Consider the following 11149-nt stretch of genomic DNA (forward strand, 5'->3'; position numbering starts at 1 on the left):
CATAAACATAAAAGCGTCTGCTTTCATTTGAAATGTAACCCAGAACCACCTTGCTATCTGAGTAGTAGGTTATGGCATCGAGCTGAAGGTCCAGTTCTGCTGAGATTAAGTCTGCTAACTCAACACAAAGCACTGCAGCGCAAAGTTCCAGTCTTGGAATTGTGTGCTCAGGACGGGGTGCTAGCTTGGCCTTTCCCATTACAAACCCAACATGAATTTCTCCAGCAGCGTCTGTGAGTTTTAAATATGCCACTGCGGCGATAGCTTTGGTTGACGCGTCACAGAACACGCACAGATCTCTTCTGACAGCTGCTGAAGGTGAAGTTTTAGCATAGGGTCTGGAGATGGAAATATTGGACAGCTCTGTCAAAGAAGCTCTCCATGATGTCCACGCTTCTGCCATGTCGTCAGGTAATGGTGTGTCCCAGTCACCATTCTCAGTAGTAAGTTCCCTCAGAATAGCCTTGCCTTCGATAGTGACCGGTGCTACAAATCCAAGGGGATCGTAGAGGCTGTTAATGATGGATAAAACACCTCGCCGGGTGTAAGGTTTTATCTCGTCAGAGACGCTGAAGAGGAAGCAGTCTGTTTGGAGGTTCCAATTGAGTCCAAGACTGCGTTGCATAGGGATAGTGTCTGCCTCGAGGTCGAGGTCTTTAAGGTCGCTTGCATGGTCTTTGGGCGGAAAGGCTTCCATGAGCTCTTTGTTGTTTGCTGCAATCTTATGCAGCCTCAGGTTTGATTGAGCGAGGACGTCCTGTGTCTTTTTTAGCAAGTCGATAGCGGCTTCGACTGTAGGCAAGGACTTCAGACCATCATCTACATAGAAGTCACGCATTACAAAGTTCTTGACATCAGGGTCGACGTGAAACTCGCTGCTCTGAACAGATTGGTGTAGGCCATGAATAGCCACTGCAGGTGAGGGGCTATTACCGAAGACGTGGACTGTCATTCGGTACTCGACAATCTCTTTGGAGGGGTTGTTCTCTTGGAACCAGAGGAACCGTAGGAAGTTCCTGTCTTCTTCTCTGACTAGGAAACTATAGAACATCTGTTCTATGTCTGCTGTAAAGGCGATTGCTTCTTTCCTGAAGCGGATCAGTACACCAAGCAGTGTGTTGTTCAAATCAGGCCCAGTTAACAGCACATCGTTGAGCGATACACCGTTGTATTGGGCACTAGAATCAAACACCACTCGGATCTTCTTGGGTTTCTTCGGATGGTACACGCCGAATGTGGGCAAGTACCACCGTTCCTCCTCTTCACTGATAGGAGGGGCTAACTCAGCGTGGCCATTTTCGAACATCTTGTCCATGAAGCTGAGGAAGTGTTCTCTCATTTCAGGCTTCTTCTCAAAGTTGCGCCTGAGAGACATGAGACGCTTCAGTGCTTGGGGCCTGTTGTTAGGGAGCCTTTGTCGTGGGCACTTGAAAGGTAATGGGGCAACCCAACGGTTGCTTGAATCTCTTCTTAGTCCTTCATCCATTATTTCCATGAAGGAGATATCCTGAATTGAGGGAGCCACCTGATTGTCGTCTTTGGTTCGCTTAAAGACAGTGCATCCCAAGTGGTCAGGATCACAGGTGGTTTTCTCCTCAGATGTTGGGGGGTGGTTGGTGACCTGCACATCACTGTATGTTTCTTTTACATGGAACACGTTAGGGCATGGTTCAAAGAGAGTAGGGCGTTTTGGCTCTGTGGTGTTCGTGAAGAAGGTGTTGACCGATGGTGGTTTGTGGACGCTACCTAAACATACATTGCCTACAATGACCCAACCCAAATCCAACTTCTGAGCATAGGGTAGGTTGTGAGGGCCGTTCACCTGTTTGCGGACTTTATGTACCCTGATAATGTCCCGACCCAAGAGAAGCAAGATTGGGGAATGTGGGTCGATGTCCGGAATGAGGTGTGCAACTGACTTTAGGTGTGCATGATGAAGAGCGACATTGGGGGTTGGAATATCATCTCTATTATTGGGAATGTCGTTGCATTCTATGAGACTTGGTAATGGGATGCGAACAGTTCCATCCAGAGATTCCACTTCATAGCCACTGGCCCTTCTTCCTGTGGACTGTTTTACTCCAGCACACGTTCTCAGCGTGTAAGGAGCGCTTGGACTTTGGTCACTGAACACGTCGAAGAACTGTGAACGAACAAGCGACCTGTTGCTCTGTTCGTCCAAAATCGCATACAGTTTCACTGCTTTGTCTCTTTGGCCAGATGGATATACTTTGACAAGACTGATTTTGCAGCAGGATCGGTCTGTCAGATCTCCGCCACAGACTTTAGTGCATCTGGTGGTAACCTCAGATTGGGGGGATGTTTCCTCATCCTCCCCGCCGTGCTCAGATGCAGGAGCCGCCTCTACTGTCCAGGGTGCGGGTCCGGGATGAAGCGCTGTGTGGTGTCTCTCACTTTTACATTCGGAGCATTGCACTTTAGCTTTACAGTCCTTTGCGAAATGTGTAGACGATGAACAGCATTTAAAGCACACGTTATTCTCTTTTAAGAATGTCTTGCGTTCTTCGATGGGCTTTTCCCGGAAGGCACGACACTTACGTAGAGGGTGCGGTTTCCTGTGAATGGGGCATAGTTTATTGCAGTCATCAGATTTTGTTTGGAGCTCGCCAGCATTTGAGGTGGCTTTAGGAGAAACCTCGGTTTTGTGGACATAGACTTCCCGTGGTCTGTTTGACTTCCAAACTGTTTTCTCAGTCTTGGGAGCCGTGTCTGATTGAGACAGGAAGTTGAAGCTTGGATCGCTTACAATGTTAGCCTCTTGGTTAATGAATTGCACGAAGAAGGAAAAGGGGGGATAATGAACATGATTTCGATGCTTAAAGGATGCACCGGCTGATGCCCACTTTTCCTGTAGACGAAATGGGAGCTTCTGCACTATTGGGTTGACTCCTCTTGCTGTGTCGAGGAGAGCGAGACCTGGCAAGTCTCCTTCTCGCTTGGCAGAATTAAGTTCCATTAGTAGGTCACTCAACTTTGTTATTTTAGAACAATCTCGGCTTGTTATTTTTGGAAAGGTTTCAAGTCGCTTGAACAGAGAATCTTCAATCACTTCTGTTGAGCCATATGTTTTATCAAGTCTGTCCCATATCATTTCCAATCCATCCTCTGGGTGATTAATGTGTATTGCTCTTAACTGTTCGACTTGTTCTGCTGAGTTTTTACCAAGCCATTTAAGCAGAAGATCCATCTCCTCACTTGGTGTCAGATTCAACCCAGTGGTTGCAGACTCAAAAGAGCGTCTCCAGGCTCTGTAGTTCTGAGGCTTGTCATTGAATTGAAGTAAGCCTGTAGCCACAAGCTCACGACGGGCTAGGTATCTTACAAAGTCATTAATGTTCGAGCTGTCATTTTTGGGGGTTGGAGAGGGAGAACGGCTGTGGTCATTTTGCGATCTGGAATGCCGAACATAAGTAGCATGTTGCATTTTGGACTTAACTTTACGTGGGTCATCAGCAGGATTTGGTGTGATAGGATAATGTGGTTGGGAAGCAGTATTAGCTTGATCTGGAAAGAAAGGTTTGGCTCCAGTTTTGAGAAGTGAAAAGCGTGGTTCTGTTCTTACTGGGGGACTATTATCACGTGCCTGGTGTTCTGCTTGGACTTGGTGTGACTGTTGCATTTTAGCGTGGTCAATGACATATTGTTCAGTGCGTTGTGCGGCGTCCAATGGAGGAGAATCTAAGTTTAACTCACTGAGTTTCTCACTAGCTGCATCAGCAGCAGCTTCAAGTATTTCCGCTTCCACTTCTGCTGCAGCTGCCTCTTTTTTATAGTTCAGCATGTCCATGGATGCTTCCACTTGAGCTTTTTCTAGCTTTAGATTCATTTCCTCTTGAGCAAAGGCAAGACGGGTTTTAGCTGCCTCTGCTTTTGCTCTCGCCTTGGCTGCAGCAGAGCCAGTTGATCGCGATGAACATGTGACACGGGAGCGCGTCTTTAATGTTGCTTCCTCGGAAGGTGTTTTTTTAGACATGGTGCAGTCGAATGATGTACCTCTGTTTGTACACTGCTTTGCTGGTAGCACTGGTTGTGTGTGACAGCGTCGTATTGATAGATTCCAGCTTGCACTGCGTTATCTTACCCGCTAGAAAGCCATTGTTTCACTGTACTGTCCTCAATATAAGTGGCTAGATATCTTGACAGTCAGATAAACTCCTCCTTGACATTAAGACTCTGAAGACAGTTGTTTCCATATCCACAGGTTTACTAACATCAAAGAAGTGTGAAACTGAAACATACAAATAAAGCATAATCAATATCCACAATATATCAAAAATAATCATGTACAATCATCAATGAACATCTAAGCATTAGTTACATACCAATGATGCTATCAAAAGGCGTATATGCAGGTAGATGTTGCTGGATTATTTTTGATATATTGTGGATATTGATTATGCTTTATTTGTATGTTTCAGTTTCACACTTCTTTGATGTTAGTAAACCTGTGGATATGGAAACAACTGTCTTCAGAGTCTTAATGTCAAGGAGGAGTTTATCTGACTGTCAAGATATCTAGCCACTTATATTGAGGACAGTACATGGTGTACAAAAAATACACGTCCACAAGGGTGTAAAAACACCCCAAAACTGTTTTGCTTTCATGCACTGTTCTGCCTTTCTTTTCAGACTTTCACTGTCTTGCTTGGTACAAAAAATATAGGAAAAACATGGAATAGACAATATAGAGAAAGAAAGAAAAAGAAAAAAAAGACTTCTGGCATTTTTGTGGCTGGGGAAGAGACTTTCTTTGTTTTGTTTCCTCTTGCAGGGGAGGAGGTGGCTGGGAGACGTACACTTAGATATGATTTGATTCAGGTGGGACATTTTGCTAGTTAAGCCCTAGCTTTAGGGCTGTTGAGTCAGGGGTGGAGTCTGGGAGAATAAAGCACTATAGTCAGTAAAACAGGACTGTTATTGTTCGAACCCTTTTTTTATCCAGGGAAATTTGACTAAACATGGACGCTTGTTTACAGAAATTCACATTACACAGCTTCCCACTGAAGACCTCCACAACAGGGGTGGGGGTAGGTGGGGTTAGGTGCCCTGCTTGAGGGCACTTGGTATGGTAGTTGTTGAGACTGCAGAGTAGTTCTCATTCACTTTTCCCTCCCTAGATTTCCCCAGGTGGGAAAAGGGGTTTGAAGTCACAAGCCTGCGTCTCTAACCTCTAGGCTACTGCAATTCCAAGCGGAGTTCATACAGAGCTGTGTGTACCTGCAGGCAGCTACAGCAGAGACAATAGAGAGTGATTTTAGAAGCACATCCAGCCCTTACTGTAAAAGGGCCTCCCCTTTATAGGAAATATATGTATTTAAAATACTAATAGACAAGTCTAGAATGCAGGTCCATCCTTTTCAATTGATGGTGCTAGGCCTGATGAAATTTGCATATTTAAATGTACAACTTCAGAAAATTTGTAATACAATAAATCATTGTCTTCGTGTAAGTAATCAACTGGGGAAGTTTCATGGTGATAACTATAGAGCACCGAAGTCTGACTATCGGTAGAGGGCGCAAATCCACGGGTTCATGTACTTTTTTCTGCTAAATGCCTAAATTGTAAATTGTAATTTTTATTTGCATTGTAATCCCCATAGGAGGATTTTAGATCGCCTCATATAAGGATTGTGTTTGAAAAATAAACAAATCATCCAGGCCGTTTCACTCATATGGATATGAAGAATCAACTGACTAAGAGAAAACGCTATTGTTACTGCTACTGAATTAATAATAATAATAATAATAATAATAAAACTTTATTTGTATAGCACCTTTCATGACATGAAATGCAGCTCAAAGTGCTTTACACAAAAAATAAAAGAAAGGCAGGGCATAAACAATACAGTGAGGACATGAATAACATTTTTTAAAAAGACAAATAAATCAATTAAAAGCAAGGGTGTAGAAGTGGGTCTTGAGCTGAGCTTTAAAAATGTCTACAGAGGCTGCCTGTCGAAGGTACAGTGGGAGTTTGTTCCACGCCGTCGGCCCGTAGAAGCAAAAAGCTGCTTCCCCGTATTTTTTAGTTGCCATTCTTTTAGGCAAAGCCAGTGCAATGAGGCCAAGACTGGAGTAATATGTTCTCTCATTTTAGTTCTAGTTAAGACTGGCTGCTGCATTTTGGACAAGTTGTAATCTGTCAGTTGATTGCTTAGGCAATCCAGAAAAAAGTGCATTGCAGTAATCAAGCCGAGAAAAAACAAAGGCGTGGATTAGCGTGAATTAGTTACATTTCCGCTAGAAACAGACAGAAACAGAAATGTATCATATATGAGTGACTGACTGTCGCAAACGATACAGAGACACCTCCCTGACAATAACGCAGAGACAGCTTGTTTATTTTTGGACCACAATGCTTATTTGAAACGATTTTAAGATGACTCCATGTTATTCTCCATAGAGAAATTACTTCCGTGAACCAGGCAGAACCAGGGGATGAGCGAGTGACGTCAGGACTTCGGTGCTCTATTAATTACATTTTTACCTATTCACCAATCACGTACAGGCCTACTGTAGGTGAAAATTACAAAATGAAATACATGAAAAAGATATATCATATATAAATCTAATATAGGTATGGTTTTGCACACTCAATTAAAGTAAAGTAAAGTTCTTTGTTTACCCAGGGTGAATGGACTAAGCTCGAGATGCTTGTTTACAGCCAGACCCTGCTCATAGAACATTTCATGGTAGGGGTTCAATGCCTTGCTCAAGGGCACTTCAGCGGTGGTAATTTTAACGTGCCGGTCCGGGGATTCGAACTGGCGACCTTCCGATAACAAGACCGCTCCGCAAACCGTTCGGCCACCGCTGCCCTAATTCATAATTAACGTTCCAATTTTGGAGCTCTGGCTCATGGACTAAGAACTTAAAAGAACTGAACCGGTTCCCAACCGGTGGAAAGGGGGCCAGAAAGACTAAGAATTATCAGCATAATGCAATGCGCTTTTGAACAACCTTTTGCTTGTATGTTATGAAGACCCTGTTGCTTTGAAATAGCACCATTTATTATGTACTTCATCCCTCTATGAGACTAGAGCAATGGCTTGATGGTGCACAGAAGCTTGCATTGTAATTACAAACCAAGTGTAAAGTGGGATTTTTGTATACAATAATTATTTTACAAAATAATGAAGGGTCCACTTTGGTGGTCTAATTTCCAAGCATACATAAAATATTATGTGTGTTATGTGTGAGTGCAGCCTGCGCGTGCTTGCAATGTGTAGTACACAAAACTGTCCCTCCTCTACTTAACCCTCAAGTCCGGGGGGCAAAAAGAGACTCATTACTTTTAGCGAATTGAGATGAAAAGAAAAGAAATAGCAGCATGCAAGGAAATAAGTGTAAACTTGATTAAACTTCATTAGAGTCAATGTCGGCTACTGGGAGAGAGGAGGTGGTGGGCCCCTTCCATAATGGTCATTCTCAGCAGAGGAGCGTTCACTGCTGCCACTATACAACCTCAAATCATCCCCCTCCTTCGAGTAGTAATGGCTGGCTAATGTATGCTTTGATGTCATGTGTGTAGCCTCTTAAATTCTGTCTGCGTGTGTGCGTGTGTGTGTGCGTGCGTGCGTGCGTGCGGGGGGGGTGTATTTGCTATGTGTTTATTCTGTTTATGGAGCCTAAATAATCCCTGCCTCTTTTTTTTCTCTCCCACCAACAGGCCTTTAACAACAATTAACAGGCGCGGACATGGAGTGCAGCAGACAGATGCATAATGAGCCAGATAAAATGATCCCACGGCGAATCAACATTCCGCGCCCGCCCGCCCACCCTGCCCTGCACTTGCTCGTCCACGTCCAGCTAGTCAGCCAGCCAGTTACAGCCAGGAGGAAATCTCAGTCAGAATGCAGTGCTGCTGAATCTCCACCCAGTAGCATGGTCTGCCCTTTCAATCCACTTCATTCCAACTGTTGTACCTCTGGGGTGTGCATTGTTGGTGCCGAGTGGGACGTGTGGGGAAATGTAGATTGCCACATCTCTTTCACATGATCTTTTAATGTCTTGAGCAGGAACATGTATTTCTTAGTTACTTGGGAATAGACTCTTACTTCTCAACTGTACTTCTAAATCCCATCTGGCTAAGAGAGTCACAGAAGTACAAGCATGTTGTCCCTCATGGGTGCTGTTTTTCCTTTTTGTTGTCTTTAACACTGAACAGCAAACACATATTTGAGGTGGTGCGAAATTTGAAGTCAGTGAATGCGAGTGAATGGAAGTTGAATGATGTGGTTTCACTCTAGGCAACACAAAATGAGGTGTTGAAATGATTGCTTCAATTGAAATGTGCCTGCAGCTTTATGCAAAATTCTAAATTGTAACCCCCCTCATAGGTGCCCAATGCCCATTGGCTCTCAAGCAAAGACATTTCTAACTTCAAATCTACATATTGTCATGTTCTAAGAAGTCAATGTAATGAGACGCTGAAAGGGGCTTTGGGTGCAAAACTAATGACCAACGGCAAAGGGAAACGAGGGAAATTTATGTTCTTATTTTTTCCAGTACTTCGAGTTGACTAGTCAAAGTCGTCCTTGGCAGTGAATGAGTTTTAAAGTCGTGGGTAAACTGGCAACCAACCCAACTCTAGAGGAAAGGCCATAGGGTCACCAAAATCAGTTGGGTTCATCATCTAGGAAGCATGAAGGTTCACAGCAAATTCAATGGCAATCCATCAAAGTCTCAGATGGATGGACAGAAGGACCAAACAACAAACGTTGCCATCCCTGGAGTCCTGCTCCTCGTGGAGCTGAATATTACACATTAACTGCACGTAGACCTAACCCTACAAGAATGACAGGACAAACAATTAAGTGGAGCATCTATTTTGGTAACACAGCTAAAGAACTAACCCTGCTAACTGATTCATAGTTTCCACAACTTCCAAGTTCAAGGGCAAACTGAGTTGATAAGCCAAATGCAATCTCTGCCCTACTGCATCCACCAGTGTTTCAGAAGGAGCCACTGGGAGGGAGCTAGAAGCAAAAACTAGAAGCTAGAAGAAACAGCACCAGTTTCACCTTCAGGTTCAACCTCTTGCTCTGCTGGGGGTTATAGAAGAGGTGGTAGTGGTAGTGGGTGGTGGGGTGGGGTGGGTTGGGAGGGCAGATAACTTGCTCTGCACACCGCAGGGACTCACTCAGAGAGTTTATCCAGACATATTCATTCTTGGAAAACGGTCATTTGGGCCTGAACACGGTGTTTATAAGGGCTGTTATGCTGTTTCTTCTTTATAGAGGTTGGGATGGGGCATCTGTGCAGTCTCATGACAGTGTGTGTGTGTGTGTGTGTGTGTGTGTGTGTGTGTGTGTGTGTGTGTGTGTGTGTGTGTGTGTACGCATATGAACTAGAGAGAGTGAGAGAGAGAAAGTGCTTGAGAGCTTCCTTCTAGGCCTGCCGCTGGCTGGTTTTAAAGCCCGGTTAAGAGGCCATTTATTGGGCCCCAAAAATCCTCAGCCTCCAGGAGGTAATTAGCCATTAGCGGATCATTGCTAACGCTTATCGAGCGCAACCTTCACAAGTGCAATCATCTTAATACGGTCAGTGGAATGGCAAAAGGCAACTGACTGACGCTCTTTCAGAGTTTTCTCCGATGAGGCTGGGCTGCAGGGTTTGTTGTTGCAATAACACGGACCCCCTCCGCTTCCTGCTTAATTGTAGGCTATCGACAGTCATTTACATGGCTGGGTTATTTGAGTTAAGGCTGCTTGATAAAGCCGTCCGTGCCTATTTGCATAGTGCGTGAGGCTAACCCTATCCATCCTGCCCACACTACTGTGACATCACTGAATCCGACAAAAGAGGGAGGATGGAGGGGAAAGGAGAGATGGATAGTGTGCTTCTGCTTGGTTTATCACACTGAGCCGCTTAATGGTCGCAAGGGCTGAGGCCAAAGGGCCAGATCAAAGAGATGGTGTGTGTGTGTGTGTGTGTGTGTGTGTGTGCGTGCCCTGGGAGACGTTTTCCCCCTTTTCTCTAAAGCACGAGTTTAGAGACCTCAGCCAAGTTTACTTTGCACAAGCCGGCCCGGTGGGTAAGGAGGGGGCCCTGAAGGTGGGAGGAGTGGGTAGAGGTTGGGGTAGTTTAGGAGGTTGGGGGGGTGGAGGCGCTGAAGGGGATCTACACTAACCCCCTAGGACAAGCTGGTTGCACGAGGCCAGTCAGAGAGAGGGGGGAGGTCAGGTGTCTGGTGGGTCAGCCACTCTTTGTCCCTTGTGGGTTCCATTGCGGCTCAGTTCCAAGGACCTTGTGTGCGCGTGCGTGCGTGCGTGCGTGCGTGCGTGCGTGCGTGCGTGCGTGCGTGCGTGCGTGCGTGCGTGCGTGCGTGCTAGCCTCTCACCCCTATACTCCACTCACCACCAGACTGCAGTATGTGCTGCATTCCAGCCCCGGCCGGCCAGGGACAGGCAGTACGGACGGACATCCCCTAACAGGCCGTGTCGGCCGGCGGTGCCGGGGCTGCTAGCCTGTAATTAGCTCGGACAGCTCAGGCTTGGAGAGAGGCAGCCAGGCTACATCATAATGAGCTCAGCTGGGATTAGGAGGACAGGGCAGTAAGGGGGGATGGAGGTTGCGGTGATGTAGGAGGAAGGAGGAAGGGGAGTACCAGAGTCTTGGCCCCAGTCTCCTGCAGCATCACAGAAGGGCCAGAGGGGCTGAGGTAGTTGGGAGTGTGGGGGTTGTGGAGGTGGAAGGGGAGAGGATGTGAAGAGAGATGATGGGAGGGGGGAGAGGAGACTAGAGGAGAGTAGAGGAGCTCTAGGCTAAGGGTAGTAGTGTAGCTTATTGGAGGGCCAATGGTGGTGAGAGCGTAAAGTTAGTGATGGGTTTCACGATATCAAACAAGACATTGGCCCTCTTCTTTCTGAGAGAGAGGGAACAAGAGAACTAGGGAGGGGGAAGGAGAGCGAGAGAGATACAAAGAGAAAGATGGACAAAGCTAGAATGAGTGTGAGACAGAGTGTGGCAAGACACAGAGAAATGTAGATATTTAATGAAGTGCCCCTCTCACGGAAGCTGTAATTAACACAGTATAGCCCAACTCCAGGTTGCCACTTTGGGCTGTTAACAAGCTGCCATACACTCGCACTATGCCCTCGGTGACACTTACCTCAAGACACTATCG

General features: G+C 45.8%; 1 protein-coding gene across 2 annotated transcripts in view; it reads right to left on the minus strand.

Annotated features, from left to right (window-relative positions):
- cntln (centlein, centrosomal protein) overlaps positions 1 to 11149 on the minus strand; it is a 174971-nt gene that overhangs the window by 95337 nt on the left and 68485 nt on the right. The window lies entirely within an intron of this gene.

Source organism: Electrona antarctica, assembly GCF_951216825.1.
Source record: "Electrona antarctica genome assembly, chromosome: 4".
Lineage (NCBI taxonomy): Eukaryota > Metazoa > Chordata > Actinopteri > Myctophiformes > Myctophidae > Electrona > Electrona antarctica.